Here is a 26,233-nt window from a genome sequence, read left to right on the forward strand (position 1 = left end):
ACCCAAGAGAGTTGGTTGGGTTTATTCAATTATGGGTGGATTTCCTCTACAGTCCAGCTAGTGTAAATCTCCTAAAAGATCTGTGTCTACTTGGGCAAAGTTTGAAAGGAAAGCATTCGAACTGTCCATAGCAAAAAGGAAAACGGATATAACCCACATACATTTCATACCTACCCAGCCAGCACTTCTCTCAGGAAGGCTACATATTTTTGTTGATGATGGAAAATGTGTCCAGTGGCAATTTGTCAGATGAATTAGCCCCAAGAATATTGACCTGGTAGAATGCAGTAAATAGACAGCCACTAACCATAAAAGGATTCACGGAATGACTGGCCTAGGTGGTTTTATGGTCTCCTCTCTACTCATTTTCAGTTTTCCTCATTTCTGTCTGTAAGATGAACTCTAATACCATTCTTTTATAAGGGTGAAATACAGCAAACCAATAAAAATAGCACAATTTGTTCCCAAAAATGTGTGCCTTGACTTCCGCCTTTTGCCGTGATTGTATATCTGATTGAGCAGTTTGCCAAGGAAATCCGGCTTTCTATGTGCAGATAGCGTGCTTGCAACATCAGCTTCTAGGATGGGAATATCTGCCAATGGGCTTTCCTAAGACATGTATCAGTAACACCTGCCCTTGCCCGGGAAACTCATGAAGTAATAGATCAGCTCAACAATGTCAAGATTAAAATGAAACAGCCAGGAAATGGTGGAAATCTGCAGGAAAGGCTTCCTAGGATCTGATCTGTCCCCAAACAGGAAAACATGGTGATTTTTCACAGAAGAAGTGATTAGGTTTTCGTATTCCTATTTCCCTTTACACAACCCCAGCTGATTGATAGGAATTGTATGAACAATTTAAAAGCTGTTCCCGGTGAGTCTGAGGTTGAGCTAAATTGAAACTGAGAGTGTTTTCACACATATCAGTTACTCAGAATAATGGAATATAAAGCTTGGGAGATGAGGATTAAAGACTTTGTTTTTTCAAACTTTTCATTTATAATTTTTTAAGTCACTGGAGGAAAATGGTTTGAAAGTGTGCCGAGGATTCAGTGTCATCTTCAGCTATACAAAAGGGAGCAGAGTTGAACTGCTGTGAAGAAATGACTTTGTACCTTGGTGCTTGGCTATTTAATAGATTTGAGACTTCACTGAAGCCCTCCTACTATGTTTCTGTCAGGCTTAGGAAAGGATGTTGCTCACTTCATCGTAGTCGGTTTGGTTTCTTTTTTTTTTTTTATATTGGAGTATAGTTGATTAACAAGTGTTAGTTTCAGGGGCACAGCACAGTGATTCAATCATACATATACATGTACCCATTCTTTTTTCAAGTTCTTTCCCATGTAGGTTATTACAGAGTATTGAGTAGAGTTCCCTGCGCTATACAGTAGGTCCTCATTGGTTATCTGTTTTAAAATATAGCAGTATGTACATATGTATCCTTCTAGGTTAAAATGTGCTGGCATGCTGCAGTCCATGGGGTCGCAGAGTCAGACGTGACCGAGCGACTGAACAACAAGGTTAAAATGTGAACTTTTGGTTTCAAAGTGTTCGTTTTCATCAGCAAACCGCTGTAGCCTTGGGATAATTAAGGAATGACACCAGAGAGGACAGAAACTGATGGAGGAAGCTTCCCAGGCATGAGGACCCCCTACTTCCTCAAAGGAAGGTGGGCAACCTCCCCTCTTCATTCCAGCCGGTGAGCAAAGCACAGCCCAAGAGTAAGGTGGCAGGACCGTAATCACAGCACGTGATAGGCCATCACAAAGCCTCGGTTCATTAAACAGACAGATAAATAGAGAATCTTCCTCCCAACTGCAAACCATATATCATATTTGGAGCCTGTGGTTGTACATCAAAGAGAATGACCCTTTGCCCTTCAGTTCAAGACAGACACAGTTGGACAAGGGTTTGTATAATATAAAACCAGCACCACTGCTTTGAGCCACATAGCAAATGTGATGATTCTGACAAATTCTGCCTGCCTTCTAGTCATCAGTCCTCAGCCAGTGGCAGGAGCCCTGTTCCACTGGCAACCAGTGAGGAGAAAACGTGTGCTTCAGAGTTTGGCCAGGAGACGCTGACCAGAGTTAGAGGAGGGAGACTGGGAGTCGGGAGGGTCAGGCCGACTGGGAAGATCCAGGCCCAGCTGGACTTTGCAAGCTTTTTGGAATGCAAGCTCTGGGCAAGCAAAGTCTTCAGCATGGTGTGCGGGGGAAAAGATGGTCTTGCCCATGTGGTAGATGAAGGCACGGGTTTGCTGTGGGCCTCCCTGGTGGCTCAGATGGTAAAGAATCTGCCTGCAATGCAGGAGACCCAGGTTTGATCCCTTGGAAAAGCCCATGGAAGTCCAGTCCAGTATTCTTGCCTGGAGAACTCGATGGACAGAGGAGCCTGGCGGGCTGCAGTCCATGGTCTCACAAAGAGTCAGACACAGAGTGATTAACACTCACTCACTCCCTTGCGGTCAAAATCCCAGCAAGCAGCAAGGAAGGTCTCAGGTTACCGATCTCAGGCTTTGCTCTCCTCCTGTGTTCTGGAGGGACAAGGAAAAGCCGCACGCAGTGTCTGAGCAGTGGGATGGGGAATGGATTTACCTGAATCCACCTGGCACTCCCACTTCCCTCCCTCCTGTCCTCCAGGCATGGGGCCTCAGCTTCCCCAGGGCTGATCAGGCCCTTCCTCTGCAGCCCTGTCTCCTGGAGGCAGCTCTTCCACCTGCTCCAGTCCAGGCTGAGGCTCCCAAAGCCAAGAGCAAAGGAAAGATGACATAACAGAAAGGGGGCGTGGCGAGGGACTTTTGTGTCTATTTTTCAGAGAACACAACAAAAGCCCCTCGCACTGAGTGACATCTGTGCTGGTGACTTTTCCTAGCAGGGCTTAACACCCCGGCTGTGGCTGCTGTTGTAGAACCAGCTGGCTGCCCACTACCTCAGTGAGAACCTGAACAAATCATTCCTCCTCTGAATGCGTCAGTCTTCTCACCAGTAAAGCAGAGCAGAACTAGCCAGCGGGTGACCTCATTCTCGCACACAGCTGTGCTTTACTGAATTAATGCTCTTTTTAAAAATTGAATGCCTTCAGGTTGGACATGCATGCACTGTCTAGTTCCCAAGGGTCTTGCCTTCTGCTTACACCCACCCAGTCCTCTTCACCCTCTGCAGCATGTGCCTGCTTTTTACATTTGAGATTCCAAACTTGTGTGGCATCCCCTACCTTTAAAACCTAACACTAGACAGTGTATTAAAAAGCAGAGACATCACTTTGCTGACAAAGGTCCATACAGTCAAAGCTATGGCCTTTCCAATAGTCATGTATGGATGCGAGAGTTGGACCAGAAAGAAGGCTGAGCGCCAAAGAATGATGCTTTCAAACTGTGGTGCTGGAGAAAACTCTTGAGAGTCCCTTGGACTGAAAGGAGATCAAACCAGTCAATCCTAAAGGAGATCAACCCTGAGTACTCATTGGAAGCACTGATGCTGAAGCTGAAGCTCCAATACTCTGGCCGCCTGATATGAAGAGCCGACTCAGGAAAAGATACTGATGCTGGGAAAGATTGAGAGCAAAAGAAGAGAGTGGCAGAGGATGAGACGGTTGGATAGCATCATCAATTCAGTGGCCGAGAATGTGGGCAAACTCCAGGAGATGGTAAGGGACAGGGAGCCGTGGCCTCCTGCACCCACTGAACTGCAGAGTCAGACATGAGTTAGCAACTGAACAACAACCCCACCTCTAAAAGAATTTCCGAATGGTATGTGATTTCTTTCTACCAACATCTTTCTCCCAAGGTAGTACAGACTGAACTTAATGATCTCCTCCTATTGTCCCCACATTATGAGTGAGCTGAAATGACTGGTTCAAACTCACACAATTAATGAGCCGGTAGGAGAGAGAATACTAGCACAGACAGTGGTGAGAAGTACCGTGCACTGCAGCTGCCTTAGTGTTGGCCAAGCACTTCCTTGCCTGCCCTGTCACCAGCCTCCCCATCCTTTGTCCAGTAGTTGAGATGACCTGCCTGATGACTAAAGTCTAGAGACGCTTAATCCTACAGTTGTTCGGATTTGGATTTTTCTCTTGATTCTGGTGGCTAATTTGGCAGTTCCTTCGTTACTTAAAGCTTAGTTACAAAGAAGCTGTTTTAAGGTATCTATTAAATTCACAGCTTGCTTCATTAAAAATCACTTCATTTAAAAAGGCAAGCCAACTGAAGTGTTCACATGGCCATGCCAGATGGAAGGGAGCTAACTGCTTGGTGCCTGGGTGTTCAGCCCATCCACTGCTGGGAAAGGACTAATTTGGAGGGGAAATCCTGTTCCCTGCATTAAAAGAATTACAGGACCAATTCTAGCATTTTAACTTGTATTGACACTTGCAGTGACTTGGGTTGAAATACAAATTAGAAATCATGTTTTTGAAAGGACCTTTCTCAGACTTCCCTGGTGGCTCAGTGAATAAGAATCCACCTGCCAATGCAGGAGACACAGGTTCGGTCCCTGACCTGGGAAGATCCCACATGCCTCGGAACAATTAAGCCCGTGTGCCACTACTATTGAGCCAGCAAACTGCAACCACTGAGCCCACGTGCTGCAGCTGCTGAGGCGCATGCACCCTAGAGCCCACGCTCCACAAGAGAAGCCCCCACAATAAGAAGCCCAAGCTCTGCAACGAAGAGTAGTCCCTGCCTACCACCACGAGAGAAAGCCTGTGCAAAGCAACAAAGATCCAGTGCAGCCAAAAACAAACTAATTACATTTTTTAAATACAAATTTAAAAAGAGGACCTTTCTCCATCCTAGTAGCTGCCTTCAGCCTCTCCTCATCTGCGGGTCCCTGGAATAGAGGCACAAAGATGCAAAACACTAGGAATTGTTTCACACAACGTTTTGATTTTAATTGTTCTGTGTTATAACACATAGAGAGGAGGGCAAAAAACAATATATAAACAAGTGTGTATCCACCACCTAGAAGTAACGAATGTCACCATGTTGCGAGCAACACATCTTTTAAAGAACAGCCTCCGGAGGGGAGGAGGGAGGAAATGTCTGTAGTTGTCACCAACTCGGGCTTCTTTGATGGCTTAAATGGTAAAGAATCTGCCTGCAATGTGGGAGACCCAGATTTGATCCCTGGGTCAGAAAGATCTCCTGGAGGAGGGCATGGCAATCCACTGCAGTATTCTTGCCTGGGGAATTCCATGGACAGAGGAGGCTGGTGGGGTACACGGGTCGCAAAGAGTCAGACACAACCAAGCAACTAACACACTTGTCACTAACTCATCCTCAGGTAGTATCAAAAACAGAAGACTGAGCCAAGTTTCCCTGAAGCACATCTGGGCCAAGAACAAGTAAACAGAATACAGATAATCCTGAAAAATGCCAGCCCCTTTGAGCTCCCTCCAAATGTAAGAACAAACAGTACAGCAGTGCTGGCCACCAAAGGGTCCACTTCTTTGAAAGGCAGACAGTTGGAAGCCATTATATCGGAGTTTGGGGGGTTGTGGGGGTTGGAGAAGAAAGTGTCCCCAGCTGGGCAGAGAGCTTTGTAAAGGCAAGTGTGATCAAGAAGCAGTGAAATGTCACTGTGTAACTACACCAAGTAATCATCTCTCCCCTAAGTCCTGCTGAAATAACAAGGCACAATTAGCCCACAGGAGTGGCCCTGTGCAGGTGAAGGCACCAGGATGAACTGAAGGCAGTCATAAATTGCATGAGCCCTGGTGCAAATTTCAGACAGAGTTATCAGATATGCATAAAACTCCACACTGAGGGCATCTGCCTGCCCTTCTCTTGCCTTTTCAGTTTTAAGTGTCAACACCTGCCACTTTTAATGCCAAAGAAAGAATACACATTTTGAAATACATAATGGTCTGAAATATTGTGAACAGTACATGATTATGGTTAAATGCTGCCTAATGGACAATTATATTCGAATGAGCCAAATGGAGAAGTATCTTCAGTTAGGCAGTAGGAACCCAGTGGTCATTTATTCACTGAATAACACCCTTCTTTGCCCATTTATGCTAAGATCTCCATTTTCTAGCATAGGCACAGATCTTGACATGATATTCCAATCCAGTGGCATTCATTAATTTCACTTTGAGTCCATCTATTTTTACCCTCAAGATATTCACACCCCAGAGTTTTCTCTTCTTAAATTATTTAACCATTTCCTAGGCAAAGGAGAGAGATGTATATCGTGCATTTTATATCGCCATCTTATTTTAGTGTATCTGGTATCCCTATAATAGATATTATCTCATTTTATAGATAAAGAAGCTGAGATTCTGAGATGTAGTCACTCATCAGAGATCTTAAAGACTTTCGGCCACAGGGAAGTCAGCAGAGAGGGTAGATGAATTCAGGTTCCTCTGGCTCCAGAGTCCGTGCACTTGCCACCATACCTGCCTGGCTTCCTCCTTCCTGGCTCAAGAGGTCTTTCCACTTGCTCATTGACATGTTAACACACAAGCACACAGAGAACTGAGGGCTTCTCTACCAATAGCCAGAGTTTCTAAGGGACTATATGTACTTTAGAAAGGGAAGCATAGAAAAGGTGATGACTAAAGCCCTGATGTGCCTCTTGACATTGACCCATCTATTGAATACAGAGCTCTTGGTGGGGAGGGAGAGGCAAACAGGCCGAGCAGAGAGGATTTTTAGGGCAGTGAGCCTATTCTGTCTCATACCACAGTTGTGGCTGTGTGTCATTATACATTTGTCCAAACCCACTGAATATACACCAAGAGTGATATACATTCATGCTGTTCGTTGGAAGGACTGATGCTGAGGCTGAAACTCCAGTACTTTGGCCACCTCATGCGAAGAGTTGACTCATTGGAAAAGACTCTGATGCTGGGAGGGATTGAGGGGCAGGAGGAGAAGGGGACGACAGAGGATGAGATGGCTGGATGGCATCACTGCCTTGATGGACATGAGTCTGAGTGAACTCCGGGAGTTGGTGATGGACAGGGAGGCCTGGCGTGCTGGGATTCATGGGGTCGCAAAGACTCAGACACGACTGAGCGACTGAACGGAACTGAACTGAAACTATGAACTTTAGGTAACAGTGTGGGTCCATCAATTGTAACAAACGTAGCACTCTTGACGTGAGGATGTTGATAGTGGGGGAGGCAGGGGATATATGGGGACTCTGTACTGTGCACTCAATTTCGCTGTGAATATAAAACCACCTCTAAAAAATGAAGTGTATCAAAAACACAACAACAATGAGCTGTGCCAGACTGGGTGCTGGGCAAGAGGAATAGCATTTCTTCTCTGTGCTTCTGATACTCTGGGCTTGTTGGGAAACAAAGCTCAGAGGTACGCCACCCTATTAGAAGCCAGAGAAGTCATTCTTCATTTCCAAGGGACTTTATATGCCCTGTCTCTCTCCCTTTTCATCTAGTTACTCTTTCTCTGCATTTGTCTTCATTTCCATGAATCATGATGTCACTCACTTCTTCCAAGGTCTCTACTAGGAGAGATGTTATTAGAAAGCTTGGTGAACCCAAAATGTTTAAGAGCCTTTTCCCTCCTTTCAGGAGCAGGTTGTGAGGATTAATTGCTTATAATATGGTTGTACACACGTGTGAGGTGAATTTCTATAGACGCTGTCATCTATATAACTCAGATTGGTGAAACTGATTTTGCAACTCATGAAGGAAAACCCTGGTCTTTCTCTTGAATTATTTATATAATTGCCTCTGTTCTTTGCTTCCGTTTCTTGACAGGTGCAGCAAATTTGGGGAAAGATAAGAAAAACCCTGTCAGGTCTTGTGGCTTTGTGTTCCTCTTCCATTGTTCACTAAACGTATATTCCTGTACAGTGCCTCATAGCTGCCTACCTTCATTCATAAAGAAATAGGAACCCTGTGAGATTGCTTGGGATAAAATTGTTTCTTTGCAGTCCATTATTACAAAGCTGTAGGGATAGGTTTATGCTGTGACGGATATATGAGAACAAAGTTGTATTTGTGTGTGTCTAACATGAAAGAGAAAGAAAAACGCTTTTAAAGCTTTTAGTTTGGAACACTGAAAAACAGGCTTCTTAGGTATGCCCCTTATTAAAATATGTAAAAGATCTGTTTGTAAAGACTGAGGTCAGATTAAAAGAAGAAAATGAAATATTTTCTAATCATTGTCTTATCATCACTTCATCTCCAGCGATGCTATTAGAGACAGAAAGTTGGCAGAAAGGGTGAAGTTCAGAATCTTTTAGGGCTCTCAGGAAAAATGGCTAATGTCGTATATGAAATGCTGCTGGCAGGTAGGAACTGCAGGAAAGTTGTAAAATAGAATTTATGGGCATTAAGGACTTATATCTGTGTAGAATCAATAAAAACAGAAATCAGGAGATGAAGAGAAAATATTCACCGTGCTAGAAATTTATGCAACCTCTCCTAACACTTTGCTTACTTCCAAAGGCTAGCTGTTTGCCTTAACGCTGGTAGATGATGGGAGGAAAGGGATGAGAGATGAAAGTAATAAAATGGCTCTAATATTTTTCTAAACACTGGCTCATCTGCTTAAAAGCTATGACTTTAATGCTGAAACCCAGAAGTCATTCGTTCATCAAAATATATACACATTTTCAGCTGTTTGTAAGACGTACCTGACAGATACATATATCTGAAAAATAACCCTATTAGATGAAGTTGTGGCAAGGTGGAAAGAAATACCTGCAAATCAGAATTCATGCAAGAGAAGGGATTCTTTAGGGAAATCTACAGGCCACTTCAGAATATTTTTACCAAGGGTGTTTTTCAGTCTCAGACTTTTAGAACACTTATTCAGACACAATTCATAGACCATATAGTCCACAGAAATTTTAGAACATTTTCATCACCTGCAAAAGAAATATCACACACTTCAGCCTGAACTCTCCAGTCCTCATCTCTCTACCTTCACACCCTCCCCCAGCCCTAGGCAACCAAGAATCTATTTTATATCTCTGTGGATCGATCTGCCTGTTCTGGACATTTCCTATAAATGGAACCCTGCAGTTGAGACTGGCTTCCTTTATGCAGCATAAGGTTTGTAAGGTCCAATGTCAGAATTTATAGAAAGCATATCTTAAGCTTCCTTGCTATCATTTTCTTACTCCTTCACATTCTATTCACCTTAATATACTGCTTCCTCTCCTACTTGCTGTCATTTACTGAGTATTTACCCTATGCCACTGTTCTACCCGCTACCACTTTCGTGTTCAACTGTTTCTATATACAAACTTCTTCTTTTTTTTTGGCTGCACTGGGTCTTCATTGTGGCACACAGGTTCAGTAGTTGCATTGTGCAGGCTTAATTGACCCACAGCATGTGGGGTCAAACCTGCATCCCCTGCTTTGGAAGGTGGATTCTTAATCACTGGACCACCAGAAAAGTCCCCAACCTTTTCCATTTTCGAAAGGAAGAAAGTGGCACAGAGATGTGGATGGTTTATTCCCCTCTTAAAGTTTTGCCTTTTCCCGATCACAATTTATGTGATGAAACTGTTCACTTTTATTGAGAAGAAATAATTATGCATTGATTTTATGTTGTCTGAAATTTTGCCACCTGTGTCCAGTAAAAGTCTTTTTTTTTCCCCTTAGCCTTTTAATTTAGATGTTTTCATGATTCTGCTGCCCTACAACCACACGATTTATTTTTTAAATATCACAGTTTGTGCCCTAGGTTGATTTTTGTCTTAAGTCCAGGTCTAAGGAGATATGGATAGTCCATATGGATTCTCAGAAGGGAATCAACATCCTGCCGCCCATATTCTGAAATTTATCAAAGCTCAGAAAGCTGGACCAGACCAAAGAGTGTCTTGAGACAGTTTAGGAAAATGCTCTGGAACAGCACTGCTTCCCCTCAGTCATGTTTGAAAATAGGATCAAGGCTTGAATTCTCTCCCCTGAAATGCACAGACACCCAGTGTTCACATAAAGTCACAAAGGGGTCACAGATTTTCTGAAGTCCTGTGCCCAGGGTCAAACATCCTTGACCTACACAAACAGTAACATAGGCTGCAAGGGAACATGTAGACTGTCCAAAAGCGTCTCTTGCACCCTTAAAAGGAAAACTTCTCATTGCTTCACTGCAAATTCCTTCTTCTGTGAGGAGGCCTCATTATAATTCTAGGGATATCCACAACAGTGGATATGACTTGCTAGTGTTAAAGGGACAGCTGCTGATTCAGTTCTGCCCACATACAGCACTGGGCTGGTTATTAACTTGGGTTCTCCGGTGGTTGGCTTGGTTCTGCCACAAGGACACATGTCTCAGGGTCACTCAAGCTAGAAATGTCCCCTGGTTGGGGTCGAGCTTTCCCCCAGACAGCAGTTGTATCCTTCCAGCCGGTCTCCTGCTTGGCCTTCTGGAAACGCCAGTCCCTGATGTCACGACCCCTGACATCCAGCCATTGCCACTACTCCTTAAGAATGGCTTCCTTGAAGGCAGCCATGAGAAATTTGTAGCAAAATGGTCTGCGAACACTGAACATAAGCAAAACAACTCATGCCAAAAGAGGAAACTGGCACCCTCCCCTCAGGTAACACTGTGGTGTATTTTTACTTGGTGGTCTGATATTCTGGGACCCGTTCCTAATGAAGGATATCTGAAAAGTCCAATGTGTGTGTGTTCAGTCATGTGCGACCCTCTGCAACCCCATGGACTGTAGCCCACCAGGTTCCTCTTGTCCATGGTATTTTTCAGGCAAGAATACTGGAGTGGGTTGCCATGCCCTCCTCCAGGGGATCTTCCCCACCCAGGGATCAAACCCAAGTCTCCCACATGTCTCCTGCATTGGCAGGTGGGTTCTTTACCACTGTGCCACCTGAGAAGCCCCCTGAAGAATCCAAGGGAGCCAGAAGAACAAGGTGACCGGGGTGGCCTGGACAGGAAGAGGGAGACTTTTTCATTTGGATGTGAGGAGGCTAAGGAAGAGCATGCCTGAAATCTTACAAATCATGAAAAACTTAGATAACATGAGCCTGGTGTTCGTAGCCCAATCCGGATTGTGGGCTAGTGGGCTCCCTTTGAAATCTGAGGGTAAGAGTGCCAAACAAAAATAAAGAGTTCCCACCAAATACTGCAACTTGTAAACTTAAGCCATTGTCTCGAGTGGAGCCTTGAAGGATTCCAGATCCATTGGTTGCTAGGATGTGTCCAATGTCAGCAAGATCAGACAGGCCCTGAATATGTGGGGAACTTTTTGGCAGCAAAACCCTGGACTGTTAAGCACTGTGAATCTGGAAGTTCCTCTCTTCTCACAGTCATCCATCCAGCAGAGAGTTCCTCTTCTCAAAGTGTTCCCATCCTTGCTGACTTTGGGAATATATGGTCCTGGTGAGAATGTCTCTTCTATCCTGTATTTGGCACATGGATCACATTTCATCGAAATTCCTCCACCACACCCTGCTTGGAAGTGTTTTCATACTCACAGTCTTAATACATGAGGGTTTTTCACTACCGGTTTTTTCAGTGTGGTCCCATTTTGAGGATCTGCTTGTAAATTTGATTTCTCCCTCTGTATTCCTTTAAACATCCCTGATTCACAAAATAGGTATTTATTATTCTTATGCATGTAATTTATCATATTCTCATACTTTGTCCAGTGTTCCACTGAGGGTTCTTACTTGGTACCCTGTCACGGTACCATTTACTCTGTGATCCTGTCTTTCTCTTGGAAGTAATTATTTAAAGCTCCAGAATCCTGGGCTCCAACCACAGGCCAGCAGAAGGGGTGTTAGATGGCAGCAACTTCACCAGCTGGAGGGCCAGGGGTCCCATAAGAGCTCCAGGAACTTGGGGCTTCTGTATATGTCCTATTTGTAATAGATTACACAGCACAAAACCACTGTCTTCCAGAGTAATCATTTTTATTGTTGGCCCTATGCTTTTTATTAATTTCATCTGCAGATTTCTGTTTTCTTGCTCTTCCTGCTTTCTTGGTTGTTTATCTCATCTTGTGTTTCTGGCTTTATATGGACCACATATGCCACATAATTCTGCAGTATCTTCTTGTATTTTGGATAAACAATCTGCATTTGGCTGTGATCACTTCTACACACAGTGATATAAAATAGAGAAAAATGACTCCCCCTTTTACTTATATCTGGAATTTCAAGTGAATATACAAAATTATTTTGCCATCTAACCCTGCTATGCTGCTAATCTTATCTTTGGAAAATTTCAAACCATTGGTGTGAGTGTGTGTAGCAGTTGTTCAAATAATGCTGAAGCCAAATTATAATGTTCCAGACACAAATATAGTATTTATGGAGCATGATAGCCCTTTAATTGGCTTATTGGCCTGAGTCCTCCAGGGAGCATCCCAGATCTCTAGGGTGTCCTTGAATATGATGTATACTTCAGCCAATTCACAGCTGTGAAGGCCAGAACAACTGCTAAGCATGTGTCTGGGACAAAAATTACTTAACTGGATTTGATCCGAAGAGTCATGGGGAGTGATTTTATATATGTGTGTATATATTTCAGTTAAACTCATCTGATTTCTATTCAAAGAGATCACCAAGTTAAGAAGGATTTATGTATTTCTTCAACTAAAATTTATCAAACACAAATATTTTAGAAAATGGGATATAACTGTGAACAGGCCAGAACACTGTACTAACAGAGTTTACCTGCTAGAAAGAATGACAGAAAAAACAAGTAAATCAAAAGATTAGTTCTGATGGTGATGCAAGTTATGAAGGAAGAAACAAGCTGTTATGTTACAGAATGACTGAGGAGAAGGAATTTGGGGGTTTGTGAAGGCCTTTCTGAAGAGGTGATGTGTGAACAGAGGGATGGCCCATGAGAAGGAACTAGATGTGGGAAGAGTGGCAGGCAGAAAGAGCAGCCACTGCAAAGGTGCTGAGCCAGGCCAGCTGAGTATTTCTGAAACAGGAAAAAAAAAAAAAAAAAAAAAACCACTGCAAAGAGCACTGTTTGAGGAGTCAAAGGAGCTAGGTTTCAAGGTGCTTCAACTTTTCTGTCACAGATCCCATAGGCAGATCCAGTCTGCCTGTGGATCTCTTCTCAGAATCATGTTTTTCATCACGTAAAATACAGGCCTTCCCAAATGGCGCTAGTGGTAAAGAAACTGCCTGGCAATGCAGGAAACCTAAGAGACATGGGTTCAGTCCCTGGGTCTGGACGATCCCCTGGAGGAGGGCCAGTATTCTTGCCTGGAGAACCCGCTGGTCAGAGGAGCCTGGTGAGCTGTAGTCCATAGGATAGCAAAGAGTCGGACCCAACTGAAGTGACTAACACACACAAGATAAAATACATAGGAATGCAAAGAAAGCCAATTACATTATAATACAGCTATAAAAATATTTAAAAGACAAAGCTGTGGCATAAAATATAGATGCTGCTTTAACGCGTTTTGCAGATCTAATGACTATGAAGTGTAATTTGTCAAGATATCTGCAACAGTTTTAGTGTGAGATATCTGTGGTTTCTGTAGGTGACAGTCACTAAGATTTTCTGCATAACTCAATGAGATACTAAACTTCAGTTAGAGGCTGTGAAAATAAAGATGTGATCTCCCCCTCATCGTAAAATCACAGATCCCATGAGTCATATCCTTGGACCCCTTGGGGTCTGTAGAGCCCAGGGTACACGCAGTGGGGCTACGACACGCAGGCTTGGTGGCTGCAGCGAGGCATTAGACTCAGTGCAATAGGGACCCACCGGGGAGTTTTCAGCAAGAGAAGTGATGTGATCTTGCTGCTTTTTATAGAGAACCTGGATTCCAGGGTAACAGAACGAGAAGACTGAAGTGACTATCACATGGTTCAAGTGAAAGGTGAGGGTGGCTTGGTAAAGAGTCGTGGCCCTAGAGACGGAGATGTGAATGTGTCGAGATGTGTTCCAAAACGTCAGCATCTGCTGACAGGTTGGGTAGAGGGAGCAGGGAATGAGGAAAGGGAGAATGAGAATGAGGTGGAGGTTGTCTGCGGGAGCCTGTGGGGGTCGGTGTTGCCGCGGACTGGGGTCGAGCCTCCTGGGAGAGGAACTGGAGTCAGTCTGTGGGCAAGTTGCAGTGGTGGTGAGTCCAGGGTTGCACTGTGGACCTGGGGAAGGGTGAGATGTTTGTTACACGAATGCAGAGAAATTCAGTGCGCGGTGGGATCCACGAGCCTGGAGCTCAGAAGAGAGTAGGGCTGAGAGATGACATAGCCACTCTACAGTTGGACCTCATGTTTCGAACAAAAGTGGGACGTTAAGACAACTAGCGAGAGGTGGTCCCCATCCCCTCAAAGCTGGACCATCCTTACTCCTTGGAGGGAGACTCCCATTTTCACTCCCCCAGAAAGGTGATGGAACTTAATGAAGTTCACACAGCATAAGGGGGAACCAAGAAGATACACGTGGAAGCAGGGTCCTGTCTCCTGCTTCGATTCCCATGTTTTATTGCTGCTCAGTGCTGCTTCTCAAACCTTACTCATTGTGAGAGCAAACGAAAATGAGGGTCAAGGTTTTCTGTAGCACAGAAACAAGCTGAAGGGAAGATATGAAAGAACAGTAGGCTGGAGATTTCAAATACTGGCTCCTCCACTGTGTAACCTTGAACAAGTCATTTAACCTCACTGAGGCTTAATAACCCAATTCAAAATGGGAATAACACCACCATCTGGTGTCATTAAATTCAGTAAAAATACCTGGCACATAATAGGCACTGGGCACCTATTTTTAGTTGAATTCAAGTTGTATAATTTTTACATGGACACTTGGTATTGTCTTTTTCTCATATATTTCAAAGTACTTTTTTTCTAGAAAAAAAAAATAAGACAGTAACTGTGACTAAAACAGTACAAAGGACCCTGAATAATTTACTGGATTTCTCATGCTATTTCATGACCTATAGAAAAATAGATTATATTTCATGATTATTTACATCTTAGGGTAAAAAGATGACTTGAAAAGAATCTACAGGATTTTTCACCTTGTAGCAACAAAACAATATATTATCTTGGCAACCGAAAAGGAGTGTTATAAGGAATTCTATCTCCAAACTAATAGGCTAAAAGCAGTGAACTTCAGAACTTGAGGTTTACCAGCCAACAGAGTTTCTTCTCACTGACTGATTTAATTAGTTTAACATACTGTAGGGTCATTTCTAGTCAGGGCCACTGGCATCTCAGATGTTTATTCATTCATTTTCATGAAGTGTCTACTATGTTCCAGTACTGTTCTTGGATCAAGGCATACAAGAATGAACAAAAATGAAGTGCTACCATCATGGAGCTCTCATTGAAGTGGGGAGCAAAAAAATAAACAAGCAATCAGATAAATAGATAAACAGCGTCATTTCACAGTGTCATGCACTCTGTAGAAAATATAGCCAGGTAATGCTCAGAGGTGCAAGGAGTATTTTTTAACTAAATGATGAGAAGGAGCCAACCATGCAAGAATATGGGCAGAGCCTGTTCCCCTTATGGGAATAGCCACGTGTAAATTTGGAAATGAAGCAGGAGAGGTTATAGGAGACACACAGAGGAAGGCAGGGTAGACACTCAGAGGAAGGGCAGAGTTTTATTCTAAGCATCGGAGAATTTTAAGCAAAGGAGCAACATGGTCTGATTTATGTAATTACAAGGCCACTCTGACTGCTGTTTTGGATTTGGACGAGAAGGTGACCAGAATGGAAGCAGGAATGCAATTGCCTCCCAAGTAAGAGGTGATGGAGGCCTGGGGATGGCAGCAATGGAGATGGAGAGAGGAGCAGAGATTCCGGATGTGTGCTGAAGGAGTTCTGATGGGGCCTGCAGAAGGGCTAGATTTGCAGGGTATGACACAGAAAGGAAGCAGGATTAATGAAGCAACAGGGGGTTGGTCATGCCATTTCCTGATAGGGAGCCTTACAGAGAAGAAAGGTGGTGTTCAGTTCAGTCGCTCAGTCGTGTCTGATTCTTTATGACCCCATGAACTGCAGCACACAAGGCCTCCCTGTCCATCACCAACTCCCGGAGTCCACCCAAACCCATGTCCGTTGAATCAGTGATGCCATCCAACTATCTCATCCTCAGTCGTCCCCTTCTCCTCCCACCCTCAATCTTTCCCAGCATCGGGGTCTTTTCAAATGAGTCAGCCCTTCACATCAGGTGACCAAAGTATTGGAGTTTCACCTTCAACAGCAATCCCTCCAGTGAACACCCAGGACTGATCTCCTTTAGAATAGACTGGTTGGATCTCCTTGCAGTCCAAGGGACTCTCAAGAGTCTTCTCCAACACCACAGTTCAAAAGCATCAATTCTTCAGCACTCAGCTTTCTTTATAGTCCAACTCTCACAACCATAAATGACCACTGGAAAAACCATACCTTGACTAGATGGACCTTTGTTGGAAAAGTAATGTCACTCCTTTTTAATATGCTGTCTAGGTTGGTCATAACTTTTCTTCCAAGGAGCAAGCGTCTTTTAATTTCATGGCTGCAATCACCATCCGCAGTGATTTTGGAGCCCCAAAAAATAAAGTCAGACACTGTTTCCACTGTTTCCCCATCTATTTGCCATGAAGTGACGGAACCAGATGCCATGATCTTCATTTTCTGAATGTTGAGCTTTAAGCCAACTTTTTCACTCTCCTCTTTCACTTTCATAAAGAGGCTCTTTAGTTCTTCTTCACTTTCTGCCATAAGGGTGGTGTCATCTGCATATATGAGGTGATTGATATTTCTCCTGGCCATCTTGATTACAGCTTGTGCTTCATCCAGCCCAGCATTTCTCATGATGTACTCTGCATATAAGTTAAAGAAGCAGGGTGACAATATACAGCCTTGACGTACTCCTTTTCCTATTTGAATCCAGTCTGTTGTTCCATGGCCAGTTCTAACTGTTGCTTCCTGACCTGCATATAGGTTTCTCAAGAGGCATGTCAGGTGGTCTGGTATTCCCATCTCCTGAAGAATTTTCCAGTTTATTGTGATCCACACAGTCAACGGCTTTGGCATAGTCAGTAAAGCAGAAATAGATGTTTCTCTGGAACTCTCTTGCTTTTTCCATGATCCAGCAGATGTTAGCAATTTGATCTCTGGTTCCTCAACCTTTTCTAAAACCAGCTGGAACATCTGGAAGTTCACGGTTCACGTATTGCTGAAGCCTGGCTTGGAGAATTTTGAGCATTACTTTGCTGGCATGTGAGATGAGTGCAATTGTGTGGTAGTTTGAGCATTCTTTGGCATTGCCTTTCTTGGGATTGGAATGAAAACTGACCTTTTCCAGTCCTGTGGCCACTGCTGAGTTTTCCAAATTTGCTGGCATATTGAGTGCAGCACGTTCACAGCATCCTCTTTCAGGATTTGAAAGAGCTCAACTGGAATTCCATCACCTCCACTAGCTTTATTCGTAGTGATGCTTCCTAATGCCCACCTGACTTCATATTCTAGGATGTCTGGCTCTAGACGAGTGTGAGTGATCACACTACTGTGGTTATCTGGGTCATGAAGATCCCTTTTGTACAGTTCTTCTGTGTATGCTTGCCACCTCTTCTTAATATCTTCTGCTTCTGTTAGGTCTGTATCATTTCTGTCCTTTATTGAGCCCATCTTTGCATGAAATGTTCCCTTGGTATCTCTAATTTTCTTGAAGAGATCTCTAGTCTTTCCCATTCTTTGTTTTCCTCTATTTCTTTGCACTGATCACTGAGGAAGGCTTTCTTATCTCTCCGTGCTATTCTTTGGAACTCTGCATTCAGATGGGTATATCCTTCTGAAGGTATTTCCTTCTTTGCCTTTCACCTCTCTTCTTTTCACAGCTATTTGTAAGTCCTCCTCAGACAGCCATTTTGCTTTTTTACATTTATTTTTCTTGGGGATGGTCTTGCTCCCTGTCTCCTGTACAATATCACAAACCTCCATCCATAGTTCATCAAGCACTCTGTCTATCAGATCTAGTCCCTTAAATCTATTTCTCACTTCCAGAGTATACTCATAAGGGATTTGATTTAGGTCATACCTGAATGGTCAAGTGGTTTTCCCCACTTTCTTCAATTTAAGTCAGAATCTGGCATAAGGAGTTCATGATCTGAGCCACAGTCAGCTCCCAGTCTTGTTTTTGCTGACTGTATACAGCTTCTCCATCTTTGGCTGCAAAGAATATAATCAGTCTGATTTCAGTATTGACCATCTGGTGATGTCCATGTGTAGAGTCTTCTCTTGTGTTCTTGGAAGAGAGTGTTTGCTATGACCAGTGAGTTCTCTTGGCAGAACTCTGTTAGCCTTTGCCCTGCTTCATTCTGTTCTCCAAGGCCAAATTTGCCTGTTACTCCAGGTGTTTCTTGACTTCCTACTTGTGCATTCCAGTCCCCTATAATGAAAAGGACATCTTTTTGGGGGGTTAGTTCTAAAAGGTCTTGTAGGTCTTCATAGAACCATTCAACTTCAGCTTCTTCAGCATTACTGGTCGGGGCATAGACTTGGATTACCATGATACTGAATGGTTTGCCTTGGAAATGAACAGAGATCATTCTGTCCTTTTTGAGATTGCTTCCAAGTACTGCATTTTGGACTCTTTTGTTGATGACGTCCATGCTTAATCAAGTGTTCAGCTTTGGGGACTTCCCCAGTGGTCTAGGGAGTTTGAGTTGTCTACTAGTCATGTAAGTGGAGCTGTGGAGTGGCCTGCTAAATATACACATCTGGAGCTTTGGAGAGAGGCCAAGGCTGGAGATTGGCATTTCGGGTCATGAGCAAATCATCTACGAAGTTTTCGTTTGAGGTGCATTGCTTGCAGCCGGGGTTGATGGACATTTGAAGCGAGCGTCTCCTTAGCTTCCCTGGAGTCAGAATATCCTTCTGAGCAGCTTCAACTGTCCTGGAAATTCACTGACAGACTGCAAAGTTCAGGGACTTAAAACACTGGTGGGAGTTTGTTTGCTTTTGTTTTCTGATATGTTTCAAGTTAACTGAAATGTGTGATTTTTTAGTTTCATCTTCAGTTCTAAATTATGCCGAGGACCTGTCACATGTCTTCGGGTCTTTGCACTGCCCCTTTCCCATCGCAGCTCTCCAGGCAAGCCAGACAGCTCAGTGCAGGCTGTGTTGTGTTGGGCTTCAAGAAGAAGCCTCGTTCCGAGAAAGTCAAGCACTTGGTGAATAACTCTACCAAGTGTCAGATTAACAGGAGACACTCTGGCAGATAAACCCAAGTGAGTAAACATTCTGAGATCAGGCATTCTTTTTTCTGGTTTTCTACCCTATAAATTTGTTATGGTTCTATCGGTTATTATCCCTCCTATCAGTTTCTTTCATTTTCATGATGGTTTCTCATTAAGGAGATTCATGGGGAAGGTTGTAATCGATCGGAGCTATTAGCCACCAGAGTGTAATCTGGTTCCAGTACAAACTGACCTGCAAAATGTCCTGTCCACCTTGGGGATTAAAGCCGATTAACTCAGAGTCTGGGAGGCAGAATCTAATGTCCTGCAGCACTGCACCCCCTCACTCCTCCCCAGCAGTAAGGGATTTAACAAATTGACACTGTAATTAGAACTGAACCCACAGTTAACCCACCTTGCAAATAACCACTAGTGCCTGGCTCAGCTTGGATATCCATTTACAGCCAGTGAACAACACTGCGTCCCTGGCAGTGGAATGTGCTTCAATTCCCCCTGCTGTCTCGGGCCCTACACTGCTTATTACCGTGGAGGTTTCTGTTGTGTTTCATTTGGTTGGTTGTTTGGTTGACTTTTGCACCTATTTCCAAGAGTGGATTAATCTCATCACTTGGGAACAAGCCAATGATTAGAAAAGGAGCCCCACCAAAAAAAAAAAAAAAAAAAAGCCAGCTCACTGCTAGGGCTTTCAACAGTACAATCTCTCTGCTTTATGATGGAATCAGAGAACAAAAGCCAGGAAGGTGCCCCTGGCTGCCCACATATCCCCTGGCAGCCATGTAGGTGGGCCTGCCAAGGCAAAAGAGGCCATACAAATGAGCATTCTCCATCACTGACCTCTGCTCTTAAAAATACAACTAACCACCAAGTACAAGCTGAGGACTAAGGTCCAACTAAAGACTCTCTAAGAATGACATTTTAGGGAATTTCCTGGCTCTCCAGTGGTTTCACTCCAAGCTTTCACTGCAAGAGCCCCAGGTGCAATCTCTGGTTGGGGAACGAAGATCCCACAAGCTGCACAGACACCCCTCAAAAAAAAAAAGGTGATTATTTAGCTACAAAAACTGTCCACAAGCAGCAGGATGAATTAGTTGGTATTTCACTCCAGGGGAACCATGGAGAAGGAAATGGCAACCCACTCCAATATTCTTGCCTAGAAAATCCCATGGACAGAGGAGCCTGGTGGGCCACAGTGCCCAAGACCACAAAGAGTCAGACATGACTGAGCACACCAGGGGAACCATAATAGGTAAATATTCCTTCTTGTAGTAATAAAGCCAGTTAAGGTGCAGACCTCTTCTCCCTCTCCCCTTTATCCACGCACCCTTCCTACACCCCAGCCTTTTTTATTTTTTGAGAATGAAGATACAATAGGAGCACAATCTTTGGAGCTAGACTATGTAGATCAAGACAAGGTCAAACTTCTATAACTTATTTAACTTCTGCATGCCTCCATTTCCCTATTAATATAAAATACTAATGTTAATAATGGTACCTCTTTCAAAGGTTATTGAAGAGTGGATAAATTACTACATGTAGCAGATATGATAGTGCTTGACATATTGTAAGATCTGAGTTAACATGTAAACATAAGTTGCTGTCATTCATTCAGCCTCCGAATGCTGAATGTGCTATCAAATGCCAGTGATATAAAGGTAAGGGCCACCTCAAGTCAGTGGGAAGACTGGACATACAAACAAACCTGCCATTCTGCCTCTGTCTGCTCTGTACTGAATGTTTGGGACACAAAGATGCTACTACACATAGGGATAATACTTTATGTTAAATAAGTACAACTGGTAAGAGAGAGGCAGAAGACATATAAAAAGCAAAAGATGCAATTGAACAATAGTTGAGATCAATCTTTTGGCTATTATGAATTAAGCTAAAATGCATGATAATGTAGCTGAGATCAAACACTTAGAATGTTGTAGTGTGGTAAAAGAATTAACATAGAACAGAACAGCAGCCTAAGCAAATTTTATAAAGTTACCATGATAACATCCTGGCCAGCCAACCATTCAGTTACATGATGTACCAAGAAAACAGCAGGACTTACCATATCCCACCTAGCCGAAAATCTGCAGAACATCTCGTGTGTGCACGTGCAGGTGTATACACAAACACACACACTCATTCATGCACACATGCAAATATCACTTGGTGCAGAAAGAAAACATAAATATGGAAAGCAAGGATCAGACCAGTGAGGCTGGTTTCAATCTCAACCCTTGCTACCTATCGTTAGGTACATTGCTAAGTTCTGTTCCCCATTGTTTGTATCTGTAACATGGGGAGAATGTTAGGAATCCTCACAGGGTTATTGTGAAGACTCAATGAGCTATTGCACAAAAAACTCCAAATATCTAGCACTGGCTTGCCCCAGCCTTGACTCAGTAATAGGTTATTTTATTGCTTTAGTTTGCTGTGTTCTAAACACCTGCCTCGCCTGACTTCCTCCTCTCTCTTCATCTCTCTCCCTTCACCTCCCCTTTCCTCTCTCTCTCTCTGGATGTTTTGTACATAACTGCACAGGTAATCCATGTTCATTCTAGAGAAACATAAATATACATACAAAAAGGAAAAAAGTTAAAGACCATTCTGATTCCACTACCAAGAACAGCAACTGTTTTGCTAGGATCCTTCTGGTCTTTGTCTATGTAAATTCACTACATCTATGTAAGTATAAAGGTTCATCACTACATATATAGGATCATACTGTAATTCTGTCTAGTAGGATTCTTTTCTTGTTCAGCAATATATCATGTCAGTAAATACAAAATATACGTTATCACTTGAGATTACTCCATAGAAGTCTGTTTTAAGAAAATTCCATATTGTATTTAGACAATCCTCTATTGCTGGAACTTGAGGCAAAATCACATTCTCTCTGTTACAAACCCTGTTTAAATATCCTGTATCAACTTTTTGGACACATTGGTAGAGGGTCTTACCGTGGCACAAGGCGAATTTTTCCTCAACAACAGATATTGCTAGTGGTCTTATTCCCGGGCCTGCATTTGTGAGAGATAAATTATACTTAGGATTCTGAAGAAGTCACAGATTTTAACATAACAGCACCTATTTCAAGAACTTCATACTTGGCTTCCCTGGTGGTCTAGTGGTTAAGAACCTGCCCGCCAAAGAAGGGGTCATGGGTTCAATCCCTGGTTTGGGAAGATCCCACATGCCTCGGAGCAACTAACCCAATGGACCACAACTACTGAGCCTGTGTGCTGCAACTCCTGAAGCCTGTGTGCCTAAGCGCCTGCGCTCCCCAACAAGAGAAGCCTCCACAATGAGAAGGTTGCGCACCACAGCCAGAGATTAGCCCCCGCTTGCCGAAACTAGCGAAAGCCCGAGTGCAGCAGCAAAGACCCAGCAAAGCCAAAAATCACTTAAGTAGTTGATTTTTAAAAAAGAACTTCATACCTAAATATGACTCAAATAACACAAAGAGTAAAGTGAGCAAAAAAAAAAAACCCCATATATATATATATATATATACACACACACACAGTGTTAATAATATGCAGAATCTAGGTCCTGGTGGTCATAGACATAAAAAATGACCCGGAAATTTTTTAGGAATATAAAAGGTCAAAGAACAATTAGAAAGTAGGAAACTGGGAACAAACAATAGGAATTTCTAGTTTGCCTCTGCAATTTATTGTGCATCAGGCAGAGTTCTGCAGTGATCCATAATCACCTCCTTGCATACCTGAGTCATTTCAGTGAGCGGTGTCAAGGGCCACATAAAGTGCCACTGCTGCTGCTAAGTCGCTTCAGTCGTGTCAGACTCTGCGACCCCATAGACGGCAGCCCACCAGGCTCCCCCGTCCCTGGGATTCTCCAGGCAAGAACACTGGAGTGGGTTGCCATTTCCTTCTCCAATGCATGAAAGTGAAAAGAGAAAGTGAAGGTGCTCAGTAGTGCCAACTCATAGTGACCCCATGGACTGCAGCCTGGTCCATGGGATTTTCCAGGCAAGAGTACTGGAGTGGGTTGCCATTGCCTTCTCCTACATAAAGTGCTAAGTTAGGTTTCATAAAACATGTTCATAATTCCCAAGGAACAGAAACTGGGAGGTGCAGAGGGGTCTTAGTCAATGAAGTAAGCTTGTCTGTGCACCTGTCGCAAATTTATTGAGAACCTACTATGTTCCAGCAAGGGGGGGCACAGAGGAAAACAGGCCAGCTTCCCAGATCTACTTCCTGGGAAAATCTAAGCTGGCTGCTAGGTCAGCACTAGTGTTTAAGCGTCTGGATTTCTGAATGCGTTGCCACTTCGGTTTTTAAATATTTCACTGGCAGGACATCTGAACAAGAGTGGAGAGACCCTGATCCCCTCTCAGTATCACCCAGAGCAGTCATTCTCCCTTCCTGAGCCTCTGTAAAGTAGGGATAACAATATCTCATTGCTACTCTCCACTTCACAGAAATATTGCCAGTATTTAGATAAAAAAACATTAATTACTAAGAGCTCTTTGAATTTCTTTGAAGCTGCTGAGATGTCTGAGGTAGCATGACAACACGTAGTGAGGTTACTACTGTTTGCACTTGATCATTTTGGTATTTGTATTAAATTTTATAACACTGTTTATGTTCACAGACAAGCCAACTCCCCATTATCTATGTTTTAATATTTATCCAGGTCCACTTTTGAACTGAGGTGACTTTTTTCAGCATCTCGGTCGTTTTTAAAGTGGAATGTCAGGGAGTTCCTTGGTGGTCCAGTGCCTAAGACTCTGCACTCCCAATGCAAGGGGCCAGGGTTTGATCCCTGGTCAGGGAACTTGATCCCCCATGCCACAACCAAAGGTTGTGCGTGCCACAACTAAGACCTGGCACAGCCAAATAAGTTTAATTAATTTAAAAAGTGGATTGTCACTGGAAAGGGGTAATTTAGGCATTTGGGGCCCTCTACTATTTGCCTCAGGCAAACATTCAAGGAAAGTCTGCTCCTTCCTTGAACAGCAAACTGCCTTCTGTCCCTCTGAGCTTCCACCTCTTGGGCTCACTCTTGAGGCTTCTGCTGGCCTCTACACAGCTCTTTCCTGGTTCCCTCGCCCTCTTTGCAGCTCCCATGTCTTCTGGGTCTGCCCTTGAGTATAGCCTTCCCTCTCTCCAGTCTCCCCTGTCTTGGTCCCTTCCCTCCCATCAATGGTTTTGAAGGAATCACTGTGCTGGCCCCTTAGGGTAACTTCTCAGCAGCCCACAGCACTGCTGGCCCCTGAGAAGAGGTGGAAGACAGTCAGCCAGGTCTCTCCCACCTCACCTGACTCCTTCTCTGGACTCCTTGGCCTCTGTCATTGCTAGTTGGGGTAGTGAGATGAGAAATTACTTGGGCATGTTTCCATGCTAATCTGAAGGAAAGCAACCTGGCCTTGTTACCAATATGATAACTGACATCAGTACATAAGCATGACTTTTCCTAGATGGATTATGGAAAACATCTCAGCAGACACTCAGTAATTCCCCAAGTGGGAGGACAGCCTTGTTCCTATCCTGCGGGAATGCTCATCACTAGTCTTTCAACAAGCTGATGTTTTCCCCACCCTTTTTGGAATTGGTTCAGTCAAGATGGTAGCACAATTAAGATGTCAGAAAGTGAAGTGGCTCAGTCATGTCCCACTCTGCAACCCCATGGACTGTAGCCTACCAGGCTCCTTCATCCATGGGATTTTCCAAGCAAGAGTACTGGAACAGGTTGCCATTTCCTTCTCCAGGGGATCTTCCTAACCCAGGGATCAAACCCAGGTCTCCCACATTGTAGGCAGATGCTTCACTGTCTGAGCCACCAGGGAAGTCTAAGATGTCAGAGACAGTCCTAAGTAGATCTAGGCTCCTAAAATATAAGGGAAGGGGCATTATGGAGTTCATGGAGTAAAGGTGAGTCTCCTTCCCCAAGACCACCCTCAGTGACTGACTAGGACACACAAGACCCAGAAAAGCTCTTATACTCATGGTTACAATGAATGACAACAGAGGGATACCAATTAAAATCAACAGAGGCAGAAGGTGCTGGGGCAAAGTCCAGGAGGAACTAGACACAGGCTCCCAGATGTCCCTTCCCAGCAATATCACACAGATGCCCCTAATTTTTATAGCAGTAGTTTATAACAACATGTGCAAGTCATTATCAACCATGGATGTGTCCAGGGCGTTTATTAGGGTCAGTCACATAAGATATGCAGTGCCCGCGTGAAAGTCCTCAGCTACTCAGACTCCAGCCCCTGGAGCAAAAATAGGTGTTCAACATAAATCACACCATTGGGATAAACTATCTGCTTACCCTGGCACCATGTGGCCCAAGGCCTCAGACATACAAAAACACGTTTATCAGGCACATTATCACAAGGACTTAGAGCTCTTTTCTTTGGAGAAGGCGATGGCACCCCACTCCAGTACTCTTGCCTGGAAAATCCCATGGACGGAGGAGCCTGGTAGGCTGCCGTCCATGGAATCACGAAGAGTCAGACACGACTGAGCGACTTCCCTTTCACTTTTCACTTTCATGCCTTGGAGAAGGAAATGGCAACCCACTCCAGTGTTCTTGCCTGGAGAATCCCAGGGACAGGGGAACCTGGTGGGCTGCCGTCTATGGGGTCACACAGAGTCGTACACGACTGAAGTGACTTAGCAGCAGCAGCAGCAGAGCTCTTTTCTTAGGAGCCAATCTTAGAAAAAACAGGTGTTGGAAATGTGCAGGATTTGAGCAATGTGGGTGCAACGTGGGCATACTAAGTTAACCCTTTCCTGCACGCATTCCCAGGGTCGACACAGAAAAGCTCTGGCACACTACAGCGCTTCCTGCACCTCAATTACCTTTCAAAGATAACATTCTCTCTGCCTTCCCCATAGGGTCATTGTGATTCATAATAATCATTGAACTCTTCAAAACCAGCAGGACATCTACAGCAAGGATGCTTTTATTGTTATTACTATTATCATCATCACTACTATTGATGGGACAGGGCTGGGAATGAGCTCTTACTGCTTCCAGGTAATCTCAGAACAGGTCAGAAGTGCCTTCTCCAGATGCTGAAGACAAATACAACCTCAGAGTAGCATGTCTCCACCCCTCCCTGGTGTTTAACCTTGTCCCTGCTTTTCTCTGTCTCCCTTCCCC

The 26,233-nt window shown here is 43.9% G+C and overlaps 2 protein-coding genes across 2 annotated transcripts in view; one reads left to right on the forward strand and one right to left on the reverse strand.

Moving 5' to 3' along the window:
• Positions 1-26,233, reverse strand: part of LOC138441134 (large ribosomal subunit protein uL16-like) — a 790,661-nt gene that overhangs the window by 129,651 nt on the left and 634,777 nt on the right. The window lies entirely within an intron of this gene.
• The window catches only part of MARCHF3 (membrane associated ring-CH-type finger 3), a 154,271-nt gene that overhangs the window by 121,263 nt on the left and 6,775 nt on the right, over positions 1-26,233 (forward strand). The window lies entirely within an intron of this gene.

Source organism: Ovis canadensis, chromosome 5 (genome assembly GCF_042477335.2).
Source record: "Ovis canadensis isolate MfBH-ARS-UI-01 breed Bighorn chromosome 5, ARS-UI_OviCan_v2, whole genome shotgun sequence".
Taxonomy (NCBI): Eukaryota; Metazoa; Chordata; class Mammalia; order Artiodactyla; family Bovidae; genus Ovis; species Ovis canadensis.